The sequence below is a fragment of the Schistocerca piceifrons genome, chromosome 5 (genome assembly GCF_021461385.2).
Source record: "Schistocerca piceifrons isolate TAMUIC-IGC-003096 chromosome 5, iqSchPice1.1, whole genome shotgun sequence".
Classification (NCBI taxonomy): domain Eukaryota; kingdom Metazoa; phylum Arthropoda; class Insecta; order Orthoptera; family Acrididae; genus Schistocerca; species Schistocerca piceifrons.
In genome coordinates, this window is record NC_060142.1 from 539,604,062 (window position 1) to 539,626,053 (window position 21,992).

Sequence of the window (21,992 nt, forward strand, 5' to 3'; positions counted from 1 at the left end):
CCATTCATCTTACTAGCACTTGACAACCTTAAGATTTTAGTTTTTATTAATATGTTTTTACTATCCATACACTGTAGTTGGTTAAGTCAAGATGCTCACTCCTTGTAGCTAATCTATAACGTTCCACAATCACATTACAAAGTGGTCACATAAGAATGTTCACACTCTTCTGTTATAGAGGACTGGCAGCCTGCACCAGTCTCCACGCTCAAGCTAATTAATTCCAAACTCTGCCCTCAACAACTGAGTTTCCTGAGGGGGCACCTGCTAAATGCAGCTGATGTGGTGAGCATTGCCGTCAGTTATTTAAAAATACACTACTGTCAACACTGGTTCTTTAATGCTGTTTGCTAAAATTATGAAGTAATGGCTACACTATCACCCCATAACACAAGTTAGAAATGAAGTCTACAAAATAGCCAACTGCACTGTAACAACATTTTGTCCAGAACAGAGACACTGTGTTTATCTGAAATGGTCTATCTCTTTAAGTTAGATATGTCTCAGAATGCTGGATTAAAATGTTTTCTACAGTCTCTGGAAGTCATTAACAATTTTCAATATTGTTTATGGACTTTACTACATGATACAATAACAATCACTGTTTGAGCTCTAGAGCTCTTTGGTTCATTTGTTGCATCTCTCCTGTCCTTCAGCAGTTATGTACCCACACAGTACCTAGCAAAACGCAAAGTAAAAAAAAAGATCATGTAATTGGTCAGCAGAAAATTTATATCAACATAGAACAGACTTCCAGGTCAGTTTTTCGCCCCACAGTTATGTAATGCTTGGTGTCAAATGGTAAATTATTTCCCTTAGTTTGACAAGAAATTGTCAACTAGCTGTCAGTTCTCATGCACAAACAAACTTTCTAGTAGGCATTTTTGCTTTTGCCGCATTCTAGTAACTTCCAATTCAACTGCTTAACAATAAAATAATGGCATCAATCTCAGATGCTAGAACATCAAAAAGTGGTCAGTATTGATAGCACCTCAATTTTTCACTGGCCCAGTTAGCATTTATTCATACTTCTTACAGTGAGAACCGTCTCTTATTTGTACTTAGGTTTTTCTTTTTTGTTAAAGATGACTTTTCCATCTATAGATGTTCTTGAAAATCAACAACACCAGTTTTTCTTTGCGCTGTTAAATAGAGCATTTCATTCCTTCAGTCTCTACCGGTAACATATCTCAAGATACAGAGTAATACTATCAGCAGATATTGATTTCAAATTCATCCAGTGCTTCGAGGGTGTGTTACCTGTTATTTCCTGACAATTTCTTGAACAACCATTCCATTTTATTGCTGTCATCAAGACTGGCAAATGTGACTTCCTTCATTCAAAAAGTGACAGAGATGTTGGTTATAAGACTGAGGTGGAAAACCTCCAGTACTGTTGATAACTCATACCATTTCATAGGTCTACACAGAATTAAACTTAACAAACAGCTTTCAATATTATGTAATTTATATTTCGAAGTAGATACTTAAGGTCATATACTAACACTATTGCAGAAGGAAATGAAATGCTACACATTTGGGTTTCCTACCTAAACAATACTAAAGGAAATTTGGTACCTTCATAACTCCCAAAACCCAAATGTAAGTGGAACTGAATCAGTGACACACAATAACTGCATGGTCGACTCAAACTACTGATTTTGGATGTCGGCTTCATACTGTAACATAATGAATTTGTGGCACGTAATGTCTTATGAAAAAGAACAGAACACTGACAATATTTTTTTGGGTCTATATTATTTTTTGGAATGTAGGTTGTGGTGACAGAATGATCTGTACTGTAGCCCAGGGTATGAGTTATGTTGGATGGTGACTGACTGGTTGTGAGTTGGTAGTGCAGTATCGGACTACAGTTAATCTGCACAATAGTACAAAACATTAAAAGATGTTATAGACATAATAAGAACGGACACCCAAGCTACAAAAATTGTAATATATCATCCACATTACGTTTACGAACTCTGAAAACCAAGTCATAAATACACCATCTGCCACATGCAAGAGACTTACTGATATATTTCGCACAGTCGACTCTGGCTTGTGACAGAGAAGAGAGAGAAACTAATTCATTTAATAAACCACAAGCTCAATAAGTCTAATAATATATTATCTATTACATAACCATATTGTTTCTGGTGTATTTCAGTCCTGAGGGAATAAAGCAACAATGGATGTACAACTTATTATACAATGCAATAAACTGTCATCTAAATAGTATACACAGAAATACTGCTCTGGGCCAAAATGTGCTGAGTTCTATGACTGCCTCATCCAGACTACTGGGTTTTTTGTTGTTAGACATCATGTTGGTGACAAGAGTAGCAACAAATCTTTACAATACACAAAGGAATATTCCTGTTAGGCTGGATATTACTACTGTACAAAATAGCATAAGAACTCTTCTCAATAACCACTGCCAACTATTCAATTTGTGATTACAGATTATAATTATTATTCTTATTATTTATATCAGTGGTTTGTACCACCTTCAAATTCCCAACTAAATCTGGAACCTTGTTATATGAAATACACAATGTTCTTGTACTGAGACCAGTGAGCCTCTGAAACACCCCCACAGCTTGTGATAACAAGACAATTGGTAACACTACCAAGACACCATCTCTTGAAATGCATCTCCAGATGTGTAGCCTACCTGCAAACTGACGAGCAAGCTGGCGAACCCCAAGTCTACCCTGCTATATCACAACAAGCATCTACTGTCTGTTTTCAAAGCTATACCAATCCTTCTGCAGCACACTTTTCAAATCAGCGATGACACAGTGTGTCACGGGTAATACCTGTTTTCCACTAAATGTGTTAGCACTATATAGAATACAAAAATGAATAACTACTATAACAAATGCAAGAATGTACAGTAGCATAATCTACATAAATCACCTCATGCTACACAGCACTGTTGAACAGGAAATTGATTCTTTGACAACATGTATGGCAGTTATAGGGTCCTTCTGGGAGAATCTACATTCCCACCACAAGCATTATCCAACATTCAGACAGAGACTATACTTACCATATTTACCTCCAAGAGGGCATGTATAACACAAAAAAAGAGTACAAATGCAGAAATCATCTCCCACAATCCCTCCCTTTCCTCAATAACTGGAATGTGTGGCCTTGCATAAAAACAAAGTGAAACTGAAACATAGTTTGACTGCATTAGTTATAAAGCAATTTAGATAAAATCATACACTGAACCTCAATCAGTGGGCCTACATATTGAAAGTCAAGGGTTAAATTTTTATATATCTGTATCGCACTTTCAGGCCCAGTAGCACAACAAATCAAGAAGATAAGGAATTCTCTTGGATAGATCTCTAATGTGCTGTAGCACTGAACCTGCATACTTGTGGAATGAGCAAGGGTAAATACAAAATCCACCAAATACGGCACAAAAGCTTTGGAAACTGTGAAATCGAGATTGCACTGTACAATATGCTTTCATCACGCAATCTGAGCACAGGATTGGTTGGTTGGTTTAAAAGGGGGGGGGGGGGGGGGACCCAACTGCGACATCTCCGGTCCCTTGTCAGCAGTAAAATAATTACACAGCGGAAAGAAGAAAAGAAAGGAGACGTACAGCACAATAACAAGAGAAAGGAAGAACCAGTAGAATGGCAGAAAGACAACCAACACTACTATGGACAAAAACATAAAAAGAAAACCATAGAGAGAAGCACGAAACAGATAGAAGGGGTAAAAACAAGAGAGCAGATGACTGTAGCTGGCCAACCACGAGAATAAAAAGGAAAAGCCAGCCACTATGCGACACATTAAAACATCCAGCCTAAAAGCATTAGGGACAAACGACATGCAACAAAACTTATACAGAATGATAGAACGAACCATCGCATATAAAACGTAAAACTAAATTAGCCGATGAGGCGTTGTCAGCTAAAATTAACGGTAACTGAAGAGTCCGTCACAGCAGAGGGTATTGAGGTGCTTCCAGCACTTCCGCTTAAGCTGATGGAGGTGAGGAAGCCAAGTCAATTAGGCACTGAAAACCAGTCCTAGGAAGCGGTATGTCTCCACTACAGTGAGTGGATTGTCGCCGTTCAGCAACACCAGTACGGTGGTGTAGTATGAAATGCAGAAGTTGTCTGCATGCAGAGAAGGTGAGACGGATGGCCCTACAGCTGCTGCTAGACCATTAATGGCCCCTAAAAATAAAGAGACAATACAGAGACGTGCGGGCCCCATTCTCCTGGATATGAGGGAACTATGGGAGGCACAATCTTGGACATAGAAAGTATGAAGCAACAGGGAATTCTGGATAAAAATCGGGAGTGGGCCTCCGAGACCCCACTCATATAATGTGGCAAGGATGTGATGTCACCAGGTCATGTCATACACTTTTCACAAATCAAAAAAGACGGCGACCAGGTGTTGGCGTCTGGAAAGGCTGTTCAGATGGCAGACTCTAGGGACACAAAATTATCAGTTGTAGAGCGACCATGGTGGAAGCCGCCCTCACATGGAGCCAGAAGGCCACGACTCCAGGACCCAATCCAACAGCCGACACACCATATGTTCCAGCAGCTTACAAACAAAGTTGGTGAGGCTGATGGGCCGATAGCTATCCACATCAAGTGGGTTTTTATCGGGTTTGAGTACCGGAATGACAGTGCTCTCCCGCCACTGCGATGGAATGACGCCATCGCACCCAATCCGATTGAAGGTGAGGAGGCGATTTCGCTTGCAGTCAGATGAGACATGTTTAATCATCTCACTGTGGATCCGATCTGGTCCAGGAGCTGTGTCAGAGCAATGTGGTAGGGCACTGAGGAGCTCCCACTCTGTAAATAGGGTGTTATAGGATTCACTGTGGTGTGTAGTGAATAAGAGGACTTCCCTTCCAGCCGCTGTTTGAGAATGCAAAAGGCTGGGGGGGTAATTCTCCAATGCACAGGCTCGACCATAGTGCTTGGCAGTTGCGTTTGCATCGGTAGATAACACACCATTTATGTTAACACCGGTAACACCTGTTGGGGTCTGGTACCCGAAAACATGTTTGATCATTGCCCAGACTTGGGAAGCTGACGTATGGCACCCAATGGTCGAGACATCTCTCTCCCAACACTCCTGCTTCTGTCATTTGATAAGCTGGCGAAAGCGAGCAAGGAGCTGTTTAAAGGGTATGAGGTGCTCCAGGGAAGAGTGCTGCTTATGCCGCTGTAGAGCTCGCAGATGCTCCTTCATTGCTTCAGCGACTTCCGACGGCCACCAAGGGACTGTCTTTGGCCGGGGGCTTCCTAAAGAGTGAGGGATCTTGTTTTCTGCCACAGAAACGATTGTTGTAGTCACCTGCTCAACCATCACATCGATGTTCCCGTGTGTGGGAGATTCGCCTTGTTTAGAGCCCATCTGGCCAGGCGTCCGTGGGCTTGACGCCGGGGCAGTGACAGGAAGATGGGGAAGTGGTCACTACCACACAGGTCGTCATCTGCTCTCCAGTGGACAGATGGGGGAAGTCCTGGGCTGCAAATTGATAAATCAATGGCCAAGTAATTACCTTGAGCCACACTGAAATGTGTGGTGGCCTCAGTATTTAAGAGGCAGAGGTCGAACTGAGACAGTAAAGTTTCAACATCTCTGCTGCAGCCAGTAAGCACAGTGCCTCCCCACAAGGGGTTATGGGCGTTAAAATCTCCCAAAAGTAGGAAAGGTTTAGAGAGTTGATCAATCAGTGCAGTTAATGCATTCAGGGATACTACACCATCTGGAGGAAGATATACACTGCAGACAGTTAATTCCTGCATCGTCCTTATTCTGACAGCCACAGCTTAAAGAGCGGTTTGAAGGGGCACAGGTTCACTACAGATTGAGTTTAGGACATAAACACAAACTACTCCTGAACTCTATTACAATCGCTACAGTTCCTGTAGTATCCCTTATAGCCCCGGAGTGCAGGATTCCGCATTGCCAGGAACCAGGTTTCCTGGAGGGCAGTGCAGAAAGCAGTTGTAAACCTTAACAGTTGCTGTAGCTCAGCCAGGAGGTGGAAAAAGCCACCGGAATTTCACTGGAGGATGACGTCATCGTGACTCTGGGAAGGCATGGAACACTCAATGAGGCACTTTATGCCTCAGGGTCACCTGTTGCCACTGACTTTTTGCCCAAGCAGTCTATATCCATTGTGCCTGAGGGTCCAGCAAGATCTAGGTCCTCAGTGGACGCCAGGATCTCCACTTCATCTGCAGACACAGAGCTTGGATGTAGCAGTGGTATGGATGCCACCACAATTCCTTGGTCTTGGGGACCTTCTTTTTGGATTTCTCTCACTGTTCCTTTGGTTTCCCTGGCTGGGAGGACTTCACTGATTCAGTCTCCAGGACTGAGGATGAACATGAAGTTCTGCGATCAGCTGCTTTTGGGCTCTTCAGCCACTGGCAGGTGTCATCTTTCCCACTAGCACAAATCTGGGAAGGGAGTGACCCAAGGGACCCCTTCCTAGCAAAGGCAGCCTAAGAAGTTGTGCACTTCTCCGGCTTAGAAGTAGGGATGGACGTCCCTGATGGTTGGGGGGTGTTGCTTCTGAAGTAGGTGGTGCAGGAGCAACAGGGAGGGAAGTGCCTCCCACCATCAAGGGGACAGGTGTAGTCTTCTGGCTCTGAGAGGTGAATGGGGCTAGAACTGTTGTAGCGGCAGCGTAAGATGATGTCATGCGTAGAGGATGTAGGCATTAAAATTTCCTCTTAGGCTCAGTGTAGGTCAGTTGGTTCAGGTCTTGTACTCCATGATTTTCCTTTCTTTCTGTAGAATCCTGCAGTCTGGCGAGCAAGGCGGATGGTACTCTTTACAGTTGACACAGATGGGAGGTGGGGCATACGGAGTATTGGGATGTAATGGGCATCCGCAATCTCGACGTGACACTGGAAGTACAGTGGGAAGACATATGACCAAACTTCCAACATTTAAAGTGCTGCAAGCATGTAACACCCATGACTGGGCAGAGAATGCTGTTTTGATCAAGACTGACCCAGATATCATTTTGGACAAGCCTTCCACCTCCTCAAACTTGCCTTTTAAATGCTCAACAAAGAACTGAGGCTTCATCATAATGAAAGATTCCCCATCAGCTCTTGAACGTACAAGGTACCGGGGCGAATAAGAGCCGCTGCCATCCTTAGTCTGACGTTCCTCCAAAATGGTTCAAATGGCTCTGAGCACTATGCGACTTAACTTCTGAGGTCATCAGTCTCCTAGAACTTAGAACTAATTAAACCTAACTAACGTAAGGACATCACACACATCCATGCCCGAGGCAGGATTCGAACCTGCGACTGTAGCGGTCACGCGGTTCCAGACTGAAGCGCCTTTAACCGCACGGCCACACCGGCCGGCGACGTTCCTCCCATGGAGTGGCCAGAGAGGGGGAACAATTTGGAGTCATACTTCTGTGCACTGAATTGAACCCATGAATGCTTAGAGACTGCTGATGTTTGACCACCAGCAAGAGATGATGTATTACACTTCATCGTGTGTCATCCACCCAGAGGCCACCCACTCCAAACAGGGCCCCACGAGCGCCACCCAGCTGCGGCAAAGGCCACCTGGCAGGATGGCCATTGCAGAGGTCCCGATGCCCCAGGGGGATGGGCATCTACCCCTTGGCATACGTGGGGAGTTAATGGCGCAAGCATCAGCAGAGTGGTCCCTGTATGGTCAGGGGGCTACAACCAACTCGGTACATGGCGGCCCCACCACAACGGACTGGCTACCGTGCTGGATATCAGGTGCAACCAAACAAACAAGTCAATTATCATCGTCAGCGTAGAAAACGATACTGCACAGTTGATGGAAAAATACACACCCAGGAGTGTGACCTCACCCAACACTTGGAGAATGAGCAGAAGTGCAGATCCACATCAACGAAGGATGTGATAGATCTTAGTGCATGATGGACACGATGCACCATGTAAGGCGCCCTTCCCCAATTGGCTCACTCTTCGGGGAAAATTTTGAAAAATGGAGGTCAAACCCTACAGGGGACCATCACAAAGGCCAAAATTTGAGACACTCCTTTTAGCTGCCTCTTACAACAGGCAGGAATACCTCGGGCCTATTCTAAGCCCCAGACCCGCAGGGGGATGAGCACAGGACATGTTATCTAGTTAGGCAATTACAGTGAGCACAGAGGACATGATCTATTCAGCCAATGACAACGTGACTATTTCGTTATGCACACACCCAAATTAAAATATATATAGTATAGAAATAAGTAAAGCTATGGCATCATATATAATTTTGGTTTTGCTTTTTCTTTTCCTTTTTTCATCAGAGGTATGGTTAGGCTGGGATGTAACGTGACATCTTAAATTGATGGGAATGAAGCAATGACACTACTACTCTTTTTGAGCAAACGTAGGCTATTTTATTCTGAATATGTTGTGGTTTCCATACCGTTATTTCCAAGGTATGGTACTGCTTGGATGTAACAGAATTTAATCTGAGAACATTAAAGTGGGTTTGGGGGGGGGGGGGGGGGGGGCATTGCGACGTTGTTATGACACCACTGTAAATTTTTTTACTACTCCATATTTTATATCAAGGATGCCATAATTTATAGTTTATGTACTATTTAATTACAAGATCTCCAGTGGCATATCATATACAAAAGTCCTATCTTGCACCCTATACTGACAATAATCATGAATTGGTATCAACTGCAATTGTAAATTCGAGGAGAGTTTAGTGATCTAGGGTAAAATTGCTCAGAATGAAGTGACTTTTATATTCTTTATTACAGAGAATTATTCTATGAATAGGTCATGATTTCCAGGAATGTGGTTAAGTTGCTTTTGGCTGTATTTTCAGAGTTTGGCAGTGAATTGGCAAAGTGAAATTTAGGAAAATAAAACAAAGAAATTCGGGGAAATTCTACAAAATTGGGTGTTTGGTGAAATTCAAGAGGGTCGAAAAATGCTTCCCACTGAATTTCGGACCAAGGAAGTGTTGTTCACAAAAATAAAATAAAAGATCCTCCCTGTGACAATGATTATCAGAGACTCCTTCAGTTCATACAACACTCAAGATACCAAAGGTTTTCAGCACCTTAAAGTGAACCAGTCTGAACTTCGTAGATGCAAATGATCTTTCTGTTCACACACAGAATGTGGACAGAATATGGCAGTACATAAGAGGTACCATTACACAATATGGCAAAAAAAAATTCCACAAGTTACTTAGCTGAATATGAAACACATCACCATAAAGAAATATTACATAACTTTTTTTTTTAGGCAGGTTAATTTCACCTGCCCAGCAGGAATGTAAAGCGATAACTCTTTCGAAGAATGATGCAAGCACGACTAGTGACTACAATTCTTTGCCTTCTGGAGAAAGTGGCACCTTCAATTTCTTCAACATTACAGATATGTTACAGCGATCAGTTGGTAGGGCATATTCTGAGGCATCAAGGGATCACCAATTTAGTATTGGAGGGCAGCGTGGAGGGTAAAAATCGTAGAGGGAGACCAACAGATGAATACATTAAACAGATTCAGAGGATGTAGATTGCAGTAGGTACTGGGAGATGAAGAACCTTGCACAGGATAGAGTAGCATGGAGAGCTGCATCAAATCAGTCTCTGGCCTGAAAACCACAACAGCAGCATTGCTATGCTTGGTACTGAATATTTTGTACATTACATTGGAGTATATACTTTATTTGCGTGTCATTCTTAAAATGTTTTCATTGTTTGTGTGTTCACACATTGAAATTGTGATGATGCGATTGGCTGATTACATGACGCGTAATGTGCACTCATTCTGTATTCTGACTGGCTGAGGAGATCATGCGTCCTGTGCCCAGGATGTGTAACAAAATAACAACATACAGTGCAATCTCAATTCCATAATTTCTGATGGAGAGGTTTTGTCCCGCCATAGCCCTCAGTAGTTCACAACCCCATAACAGGCCACAGCAGTCCACCCACCTCACCGCCGCCTCATACCGAACCCAGGGTTATTGCGAGGCGTATTTAGTGGATTCTGTATTTATATTCGCTTATTCCACAAATATACAGTTTCAATGCTACAATGCATTAAAGATCTATCCACGAGATGCCCTTTCTTTTTCTCAGTTTGTTCTGCTACAGTGCCTGAAAGTGCAATAGCGATATCTAAAAATTCTACCTCAAAAACTATGCAAAAATTATACAGGAATTTGACTTTATTTTAAATTACAGCCCACTATCTAGTATTCTACATGGTCCTATATCAACATTCACATCTTTTAAATAATAGTGAAACTATCACCATTGGTGAAAATACTGCTACAGTTATTACATTTAATGCACACTTTACTACTTCCCCATCCCCCCTGCTGTTGTTTCCACTAGCCAGTACTGTCCATTTCTAACACAAAAGAGTTACTAAGTACTGGCTAACTAGACACAGGTGATTGTGGGAGTTCTAATAGCCCCATGACATAGTTTCACTGTTCGCATTGATAACTCATATCTGTATATGCAAAGGCCATAAGTGTTTTTATAGGCACTCTTCATCATTACATCCGGCTACACTTAAAAATACGTTATGTTCCCAGACTGTTTGAGCTTATCTTTACCAAGAGCGAATAAATTGCACACCATGAGACCACTGACTGCTTCACGACCATCCACACAAGCTAAGTTGACACTTGGCATGGTGACCAATGGGAGCAACTGTAAATGGGAATGCCTTTGCTATCACTCTCATCAGCCACATTCATTTGGAGTGATCTAACACCATATCCCAGAACACACGACCAGAGATGTATCGTTGTGAACAGCTTTTGTTAGTCCTTTGGCTAAATGTAACTTCCTAGAGGATCCTCAGTCTCAGTCCTGGCTATAGTTCTTCAGCCAGTTGTACAGTGCTTGAGTGCAATTTACTTTCCTCAGCTGCTAACAATATCGTAACCACCAGAGGCAGTCATACCCTCCCACCAAAGTGTACATCACAGTTACCACTTATTTTGTCGGTAATGCAATTATTATGTGAGAGAGCTAGTCATGAGGTTGCACCTAGGCAGTTCCTTCTGTTTTATAGTCTAATTTTTCATTAAAACTATTTGCATATGCAGTATAGATGACTTTTGTTGTTAATTTTAAGTACTGTATGATTTACTCGTAGCATGGGTACTGCCAAAGAATGCTAAGACAACTTTTATTAAATTTAAGCCACTATACAAGTTAGTAATTCCTAAATGGTAATATTTTGAGAGCAACTAAGCAAATTTTATGTGTGAGATGAACCAAATAAAGAATACATGAATCTTTAACCATCTACGTTTACCACTAATTTTTAAACTGATATATTCAAGGATGCAGTAACTTTCCCTTCAAACATGAGGTCAGACTCTTCAAATAACATTCATAATCAGATTATTGGATAAACCAGGGACAATTTTACTAAATTTAAAACAGAAAATTACTTTGACACAAAATGTTTATGCTTTCAGAACGGACAATATGGAACAAAATTACAATCTAATGGAAATAACATCTTAGAAAAACACAATATGTCAGTAATTTCAAAATGTTAAAAGAGGTGCAACTAACCAATAACAAATATGATGTAATGCATTTACTTTAGAAGTCTCAGCTCATCATGATGGTCAGTACTACATGATAAGCCATAAAACCAACATATACTGAAGATCAAAAGGTATGTAAGGTGAAACGCAATACTAGGCATATAGAAGTGGTTTTTATAACCACAACATTTTGGGAATCATAACTAGGTAGATAAACTACTGATAGTATACTTGAGAACTTTTATTATTTAATAGAACAGCAAAACACCTGCATTTATTGCTCTGTCCTCTATTTTCTCCAGAACCAGTTTTATTTGAAGGCAGGTGGTTGAAATCCTGGAATAGGAGCAAAAATTATAATAGTATCTAGAAATAAACAGCAAAGAACCAAGCTATCTACAGTGGGTTTATTCCTTTTACAGAAGCTGTAAAGTCATGTATGAGCTATTCCTTGAGAAACAAAATTGTGGTAATTACGTATGAACATAAAATTACATAAAAGTTAGTATCATCACAGACCACAGTGATGTGAAAAAAGGCCACTATATACAGAAATGCCTTATGTAGGCCTACCTTTCATTGATGTTGCCTGTAACCTCAGTGCCATGATCTACTAGTCAACTATTTTTTCTATGTTTTCACTTTCGAACACATTGATTGCTGTTGTGTCCAGACTGTTCCAAGTAACACTCATTAAGTCAACTCTCTGCTAGAAATTATTGTTTCAGACAGCTGGATCCAAATAGTAGTCTTACAATGATCACTGGGCTAGAGGAGACATCAAACAACTTTTTGCAGAATAAAGCTGTAATTTTAATTGTTAGTTACCTTCCCCTTTTTTTAATTTTATAAGGAAGTTATTTAATCACCAGCAATGAAAAATCTGTTATGAAACATTCATCTTATAGATTTTATATACACAAATAATATGACGGACAATACACGCAGCAGTCTGTGGCTGTTTGCTGATGACGCAGTGGTGTATGGGAAAATGTCGTTGTTGGGTGATTGTAGGAGGGTATAAGATGACAGACAATATTTCTAATAGATGCAATAAATGACAGCTAATTCTACATGAAGAAAAATTTAAGTTAAAGCAGGCGAGTATGAAAACCAAACCCATAATGTTCAAATACAGTATTAATAGTCTGCTGCTTGACACAGTCACGCCGGTTAAAAATCCAGGCATAATACTGCAAAGCAGTATGAAATGGAATGAGCACGTAAGAACTGTACAGGGGGAGGCAAATGGTCGACTTAGGTTCACAGGGAGAATCCTGGGAAAGGGTGGCTCGTCTTCAAAGAAGACCAAATACAGGAGACAAATGGGACGCACTGCTCAGTACTGTTCAAGTTTTGGGATCTGCATCAGGTTGGATTAGAGGAAGACATTTGAGGCAATTCAGAGGCAGGCTGCTAGATTTGCTACAGGAAGGTTCGAACAACATGCAAATATTATGGACATGTTTCAGGAACTCAAACGAGAATCACTAGAAGAAAGATGTCGCTCTTTTTGAGGATCACTACTGAGAAAATTTACAGAATCGGCATTTGATGCTGACTGCAGAGCGTTTCTATGGACGCTAACATAAATTTTGCGTAAGGACCATGAAGATAGGCTGAACGAGATTAGTACTTGTACAAAGGTATATAGACTAGTAGTGGTACAGGGTACCCTCCGTCACACAACATACAGTGGCTTGCAGACAATGTATGTAGATGTACACTTCATGCAATCTGTTCATGACTATCACATTTCTTGCCTAGGGTAAAAGATGTTCAAAATGGTTAATGCATGCAAAAAATTATATAGGCCTAATTTGATCAAGCGAAATAGTTCAGCTGCTATTCTTGAGGCCACAATGGAATTAAATCTTAATGATGAATGAAAAGTTGTAAATGAATTCTCTCTCTATCCCTACAATGTGGCAACATAAAATCAGGACCTAAACAAAAGAACAGATCTTGCAAGAAACTGTGAGATATACTTTCTACAAAAAGTAAACAACTGAAAACAATGTAAAGTCCAGGATGGAATAAAAGCAATATGGAAAGGAAAGATTGCTGCTCAACACATAAAGGAGGTGTTGAATCACAGACAGGCACATGAAACAAGAACTAGAATTATCTCAATTTTCGAACAATTTTCAATACAGCATGGACATAAACATTAGGCTTCACTACCAGTCAATTTGTTACCACAATCAGATTTTCTACTTTCAAATTTGTTGGCTGCACCAACTCACAACCAAATTGTCACCTTCCAAGCTAAACTAGACCCCAGGCTGCCCTGCAGATGTCACCACAACCAAGATTTCAAGGAGGTCCAATATGTAACTTTGTGCAATATCTCTTTGTGTGTGTGTGTGTGTGTGTGTGTGTGTGTGTGAAAGAGAGAGAGAGAGAGAGAGAGAGAGAGAGAGAGAGAGAGAGAGAGAGAGAGAGAATTCTACTTCTGAGGGATGACTGTCCGAAAGCTTAAATATTTCTACTATTCTTTTGGGTTGGGATGTTTTTGGGGCAGGAGACGAGACAGCGAGGTCATCAGTCTCATCGGATTTGGAAAAGAAGTCGGCCATGCCCTTTCGAAGGAACCATTCTTTTCATAGTGCCTGTCTGCAATGGCCTTATAATTACACTACAACCCATTTTAAAAATAAATCTCCACCATTTACATCTGAAGAAGGCAGTTACGATGTACTTGACAGCCAAAAGCCAATTCAATAAAAAAAAAAAAAAGGATTACACGGGCATGCCACAATGCTTTCTCATAATCCATACATCATATCAGTGCTGAAATAAAAATTAAATAATGATGATAGAAGAAAATGATCAATTTTGTTATAATCACTTTGTACAATGTCCAATCAACCATCAACTTTTCCAAGTGGGTTTTTCACCAGTCTGCAGCACGTGTGCTGTTGTGAAACTTCTTGACAAATTAAGACTGTGTGCCAAACTGAATGGGACTCACACCTTGTCTTTTACATGCAATGTTTTTATTGACTAAGCCATCTATGCATGCCTTACAACTGTCCTCACAACTTCACTTCTTCTAGCACCTCTATGCTACTTTCCAGACTTCAATAACACAGCATTCATTCTCAAAACAAAGCAATAGTCTGTGGCAAAACCATTTCTCTGCAACACAGTTGTTTCTAAGCATAGGAGAGAAATAGTAGAAGTGAAACTGAGGACAGGTTATGAGTTTTGCCTGGGTAGCTCAGTTGGTAAGAACAAAGCCCACAAAAGGCAAGCTTCTGGGTTCAAAATCATATATATGGCTTCAAAGCTCAAGGAATAAATGTGAGTGTAAAAAAAAATGCAATCAGCCTATGATGAGTAATCAGTGATTGGACAGCATCAAAAACAGGAAAGAAAGACTAACTTTTCAAGATACATTGCATATCAAAGGAGCCAAATTGTTTGTTTTCAGTGAGGATGACAGAGAGAAAGACTGTATCAATAACATTTAGGTTACGGAAGAAAATCAGAAAAAATAAAATGTTATTTGTTTCTGAATGGCACAAAAATTGTTTGTTTTTGAATGGCACTGGTTATGTCGTTCATGGTAAGTAAGGAGGCCATGTCTCTACCTAGGTGAATTTCATTTTTTTAAATTCTGCATTTTCTTAAAAATTTTAATTAGGCTAACTGCAATTGTATGTTATAAATAAATAAAAAGAAAAAAATGTATATACCCATTTGTAGTTCTGTGAAATAACATTTTAGAATTCTATCATTAGTTCTATGTCTAAAAATCGCATTAAGCAACAGCAATTTCTGGTGCCTGGTTAAGCAAGATAGGACTATATAGTACTAAGTATTATAGCAAACATCACGATAATCACAATACACACGGAAAAACATTACTGAAAAGCGGCTAATATGCTCATGCTGTAATTTCCGTAAGTTAGTGTTATATACTAAAAAATTCAATTTCATTGTTTTAAAAATATTCTAGAGGACGACACCGCTGGACCTTCTTGTGCAGATCAAAACATTAATACCATGACAACACTACAGTGGCAGTCATAAAAATCTTACAACTGCCGTCAACCCTACTAACCTGGTTTCAAAAATCGCTCTGATATTTGTTCTCCGTACACCCTCCAAGACAAGAAAATGAGTACCAAATTTGCCACAAGTATGAACAAGAAACCATTTAACAACTTTATCTGAAATTCATCAAATGCTAGCCAGTTAATCAAACTGTCAAGAATATCCGTTGCATACCTCGACGACAAATTAGCCGTCAAAGGTGTAGTGGAGGTTATGTTAAATGCACTAAAAATTTCATTAAACAATTGGCCAACATGATGCTGTATAACGTTCAAAAAAGAGAAGTAGCTAAAATAGTCATCTACGAATGTCATCACATATGTAATTGTCTGTATTTAATATTCACAATAAACGTTAGTGACTCCCATAACAGAATACAAAACACACGCCCTTCCAACCCTATTAGCTTACACCACATTCATTCGTAATAACATTACCAAAGATTTAAAGCTGCAAAGACAAATGACAATTACCTCAGGCAAACTGTCAAAGTGTAAGTGCGGCCCAATGGTTCTACTTATCAAAGACTTCACTTGCGTCCGTACTTTGCGACTGTGAAATTGTGCCGAAATCAGATTTCCAATAACCCTTTACGTTGCGCTTGAAACGATTACTAATTTATTTTGACATTAGTTTTGTACCTTTATGAACCTATGTAACACAGACGATTTTCGTTACTCAGAAACTGGACAGGCAGTACTGTCTGAGCTGCGGCCAGTTGACAAGGCACGGTAGAGCATTTAAAGTTCTGTAATACAAATTTTATTTTTGCTGTCCCTATATCGAAAGTAACTTCTGGAGAAGAGGACGTTGTACAAAAACCCGAGAGCAGTTAACTTCAAAGGAAATACGTTTCAATGATACAAACTTAATGAACAGATGCAAGCATAAATATAAAAGATCGATATACAAAAGCAAAAGCCAAATTTATTGAATAAAGGTGCACTTAGCCTTATGAAGTATTCAGTAATTCAGATTACTTTTAGATTAGTTTTCAAAATCTTTGAGCACATAAGAATATTTTTCTTTCAGCAGTTAGTGTTCTTTATTTTTATACACCTCTAGCGCAAAGTTATGTACCTGTGAAAATAACGTATTAAATAGCTTTATACGTGAAAATACATAACTAGACTGTTTTTCCTTAAGTCTAATTGTAGGATTATCTATCTTTAATGCTTGATGATTATTATCTCGATGTACAAACTTCCTCAGGCTATACCTATTACGCATTTCTTTTGTATTTGGAAGGCAATTGTGTATAAAGGTCGATTCACATTTGATGTCGAAACGGAACGAGATGTTTGCACAAGCCATCAATGGAACAGGACAAGTGGAACAGGAGATTGTAGCGACCGCTACTCATGTCGACTGCTTTGTCCGCGCACGTTAGTTCCTTTCGCGCCATCCATAGATACAGTTGTGACTCGAATTCAGTGACTGCGCTATAACAAATGAATGGCGTAAACCGCCAAGTTTCAATCCACCGCTTGGAGTGCTGAATAATGTTGTTGCCTACTCCTTGGAGCTACAACTTTTGTTTTTATGTTTATGCTGTTCCTTGATTACTGTTTTGTTGTTTACAAGTTACATACAGCAACTGTTCTTCTTTTTAGCTTGCTCACCAAATCTTCTGTGGTACCAGCAAGTGGTTGGACCAGCATCTGATACAGACTGAGTCGAGGAACGGCTCCTAGATCGTTTGCAGCTACATCCACTGTAGCGACTAGGACCTCCTTGTGACAACAGTGTGCCAAACTGTGCGCTCACTGCATCAACTTTGGCGGACAGAGCGTCGCAATCTGCGCGTGAAACGGGAAGGGCCACGGACGCTACACTACCAGACATTGTCACTGCACTAACCTGTTGGTTCGGAGCGATGGCATCTCGGATCCGGTCGGCCAGTTCCGCAACAGCGTCCAGGGATATCTCTGTCTGCGATGCGACGATCGCCCAAACCTGCAGCGGCAGACGGCTGCTCCATAGTGTACGCAGAGGATTGTAGGGCACTGTTCCGATGTCCACCTTGCTGCGGAGGTGACGCAGATACTGAGACGATTTTCTGTCGCCTACATCTTCCTGAGTCAGCACTTTTCTGATACGGTCTTCCTGCGATGCTGCAACTCTACATATAAGCTCAGCCTTTAATCTTTCGTATGCATTCTCCGTCGGTGGTGCTGTGATTATGTCTTGAACTTCGTAATCGTAGCGTTGCTCGATCTGACTCACTATTAGCTGTAATCCTAGCATAGCAAAAGCTGGCCTCAACCTGAGCGAACCATAGAACTGGATTATGTAGCTAAAACGGTGGGAGGCGAACAGCCAGTCTTGACACTGCAGGCGATTCCATTCTATAATCAATTTTGTCAAGGCACCGGTTTTCCCACCGCGGATCACGTCGGGGTCACCATTGACGGGTATATTTTCGTCGCGTAGAGCTACCCGTACTTAATAAATATTCAAACACGCACTGAGAATATACTTGAACGGTTTATTACTTGGTATTACAGTTGCTATATGAAACTTGTAAATAACAAAACAGTAACAAAGGAACAGAATAAACATAAAAACAAAAGTTAAACTCCAAGGAGTAGGCAACAACATTATTCAGCGCTGCAAGCGGTGGATTCAAACTTGGCGGTTTACGCCATTCATTTGTTGCCATGCAGTCACTGAATTCGCAACACAACCGTATCTATGGATGGCGTGAACGGAGCTAATGTGTGTGGACACAGCAGTCGACGTGAGTAGCGGCAGCACCCCCTGTAAATGAAAGCCTGTCCACTTAGTGCGTGACGTCATAACATGGCTACACATGGAGTCTAACTATTTTTCAACAGTTTTATGGGACAGTGCTTGTGAACAGTCGTGCGGCGCGTTTCGTATCAGTTTACTATTATAGTGAATGGTGTTCCTGCATTAGTGTACATGATTTGATTGTTTATTTTCTGTGCACTAAACTGATGAACTGTTTTTCTTGCCTGTGAAAATTTCGTTGCCTACCAAATGCCGTTTCCATGCTCTGCGCCGAATTGTAGGGGAAATTACGACGGTCAACCAAAAGTGACTGTTTAAATCCTCCGGGAAGGAGAATGAAGCAACGAGGAAGAAATAGTTGTCAAGTATTCGCAGAGATAACTTTAGTCCTTCTTCAAGTTCAATAGTGAGTATTTGTTAGGTTTATTTCCTAAAAGAGGCTAAGTGTGCTAACAAAGAATAGGCACTTACGCAGTGTGGAAGGTCAGCGACATTTTGACTAATATATAAGATCTTAAGTGCATAAGTGCCAAAGAAAACAGTGTTTCGTTTTCTTGTCCTGGAAATTCTACAGTTTAGCTGGTTTAGGTTATAGGAATTCTATATTCTGCAAGTTCAAGCAGTATAGCCTAAGCACATTCATACTTGATTAGTTAAATAGGCCTATCTCAGTATCTCTTTATACTTACTGTTTATTGTAAGGAATAAAAGTCGGTTTGTGATTAAGTACATGCACATAAGATACAGATGAGTTTTGATGTATTCTGGTTCTAGTATTTAGTTCTGTTTTTTCTGCTGTAAAACTCTTCAGGAAGTTGCCTGTTCAAAAACAAGGAATGTGGTATACCTAAAAATTGAAAATTAAGTAAAAGCAGTGTCTCAGTCGTTTGTTTTCAATAAATTATTGTTGGGAATTTGAAGTTCAATGCAAGGAATGTTACTGTTAGTGATTATAGTAAGCTTCTGACTTTATAATACATGAATAAATATTTTGCTTTAAAATCATAGAAAGGAGAAATGAATGAGTACATGAACGGATCAATAGGCTATCAGAAAATTCAAAAGGAGAAACTGTGAAAACATGCAAAAAATAAAATAAAATACTTGTGTATTTTACAAATTCTTACTTTCTGGATCTGGAATTACAGATAAATGCCGGTGGCCAACACTGCTGACTTATAGATACACAACTAAAATATTTGAAACAATTGTGTGTTTATGTTTAGCCTACTGGGTAGCACATAACTGGCACTGTATTAGCTTCATTATATTGTCAGTTTTTATGTAAGTTATGAATTGATATATCGACTAGGGAATAGCAGCTGAAAGACAAAAGCAAAACAGTGTCTGTCTCATAAAAAGCACCACCATTAAGTATTTCATAGTTCTATAGGACACACAGTCCGAGAATTACTTTGAATTATTCTGCTACTTTGTTTCACAGTTGCTTCTATGGACCACACCTGTGTCAGTTTGGTGTCTTCATGCTTTTGTGTATCCGAGGGGTCCTTTACGAATTTTCGTCGTCCGAATCCCTTTACAGTCTATTGCTGTGGCCAAACAGACTGCAAGCACTTGCACCAGACTCTGTGCGTGACGTCACTGAGCGGGCACGCAGACTTTCCACTATAGGGGGTGCTGGTAGCGGTCACTATGTCGTCATTGTCAGGGCTCGCCAGTTTTTACATTGATGTTGGTGTGGGGAATGGTATTGTGTGATGTGTTTCTGTGTAAATGTTTTCTGTACTAATGAACTATCGGTATTTTGAAATGTTTGGGCGACACTATTCCTACTGTTTCACTTCTCAACAATTTACCATACAGATTTTACCAAGAACGTCTCTTATGAAATTTGCTTGGGCTATTAATAAACTTTGTCATTGCCAGTAGCTTAATTCCCATATTATATTCCAACTTCTTCTAAGAATGATTGTATCCTTCATCCTCGGTTTTATCGTTCGGTATTGACATTGCACTGATATTCTGTGTAAAGTGAAATATCAGCATTTGATGGTGTCATCACCTGCTGTTCTGTTCCATTAAGGCCAATTTTCACTGGCCATCATGCCATTATCACATCACAGCACCGTTCTGTCAAGGTGTATTTGTGGAGATATGTGAACAAAGTATGTTTCCAGTGTGTGTAGTTGCGTACTAGACCTCTGTAAATTGGTATTCTATTATGTGTTAATAAAATATAAGTTTTTATTTTGTCCCTAAACAATTTTTCCACGTCATTTCGCTGCGCTAAACTAAAGAATTAAACAATTTATGGGCTCAGCATTGAATTAAACTGAAATAATAAATTTTATAGGCACATTTTTGTGGCAAAAGTGTGCAGAAGTTCATATAAAGTTGCATTGTGTATACAGTGAAGAAAATTGACTGTTAATATGAGTACAGCACATATACTGCAAATAGAATAGGTTGTAGGTCGCGAGTAGTATGCAGGCGTATTTGCACTTGGATGACCTGTGTAACACTGTAAAAGGTACATTGAAACATACGGTATTAAGTTTTTCTGCTAAGGGTCGGAAGGAGAAATCAAAACTAATCCTTTTGATTGATCCAGTAAATGATGTTCACATGGAAAAGACTACATCAGTAAAGGAGGTATGGGCCAAACTGTAAAACGCATTTGAAAATGGATGTTTAAGCAGAAACTAGGATTACTTCATGAGATGATAATTACAAAATTGAGCAAGTGCAAAAAGGTGAACGAATACATGAATGAAGTAATTTCAATCTCAAATTGTCTGAAGAACATTGGCTTTGAAATTGCAGAAGAATAGATTGTCACTTTGTTGTTAGCTGGACTACCAGAGAAATATGTGAACCTATGATTATGCATTTGGAAAGTTTTGGGATACCCATTACAGACAATAGTGTGAAGGTAAAGATTATACAGGGAATAAAAAATAAGCCTGATTCTTACACTCAAAAGACAGAAACAGCATTGGAAGAAGAAGAAACCAACAAAACGTTTCAGATGTCGGAATAATGGATATTTTTCACCACTGTGTAACGAAACGGTGAGTATTAAAGGAAAGAAGCATGTTAATTCTAGTAGTTCTGAGAGGAAAACCACCCATAAAGAAGTGGTACTCAAAAGCCTTAGGATGTAAAGCCATGGTTCAAATTTCGAAACCTCAGAAATATATTTTTATTAGTGAGGATTCAAAAGGATAAAGATTTTGTAATCCTGTGAATAAGAAGATAATAAGCAGTATAGATGTAGCATTTTAGGGAAAGAAAAGTAGTCAAAATAATACAGCAATTAACCAAAAATAATGTGTGTTAGTGCTAAAAAAGACATGGAAACTGAAACAGAGCAAGATAAGGATAAAGAGAAAGCGGATAAGCTGTCTTAGAATGAAACTGAGAAAGAAGATTCAATATAAAAAAGACAGTTTGAGACGTTCTACTGTATAAAAAAAACAAAAAATAGCCAGAGTATGAAATTTATGTTGCCCATACCTTCAGTAGTGAACCTATCATAGTCGATAAGGCTTTGGCAAATAGCAATGCTCAGAATTGTAAAGAGGCTACTGAAAAAGAATTACAATCATTTTTAAATACTGATACATAAGAATGGGTTGACAGATTTGAAAAAA

At 39.9% G+C, this 21,992-nt stretch overlaps 1 protein-coding gene across 1 annotated transcript in view; it reads right to left on the reverse strand.

Annotated features, from left to right (window-relative positions):
- LOC124799276 (UBX domain-containing protein 6) overlaps positions 1 to 15,750 on the reverse strand; it is a 53,808-nt gene extending 38,058 nt beyond the window's left edge. The window contains exons 1-2 of the mRNA XM_047262845.1: positions 15,632 to 15,750; positions 11,831 to 11,898 (exon numbers count right to left, since the gene is read on the reverse strand). The gene's annotated coding sequence lies outside the window, so the exon portion shown is untranslated. The remainder of the gene's footprint in view (positions 1 to 11,830; positions 11,899 to 15,631) is intronic.
- Positions 15,751 to 21,992: the final 6,242 nt, after the last annotated feature.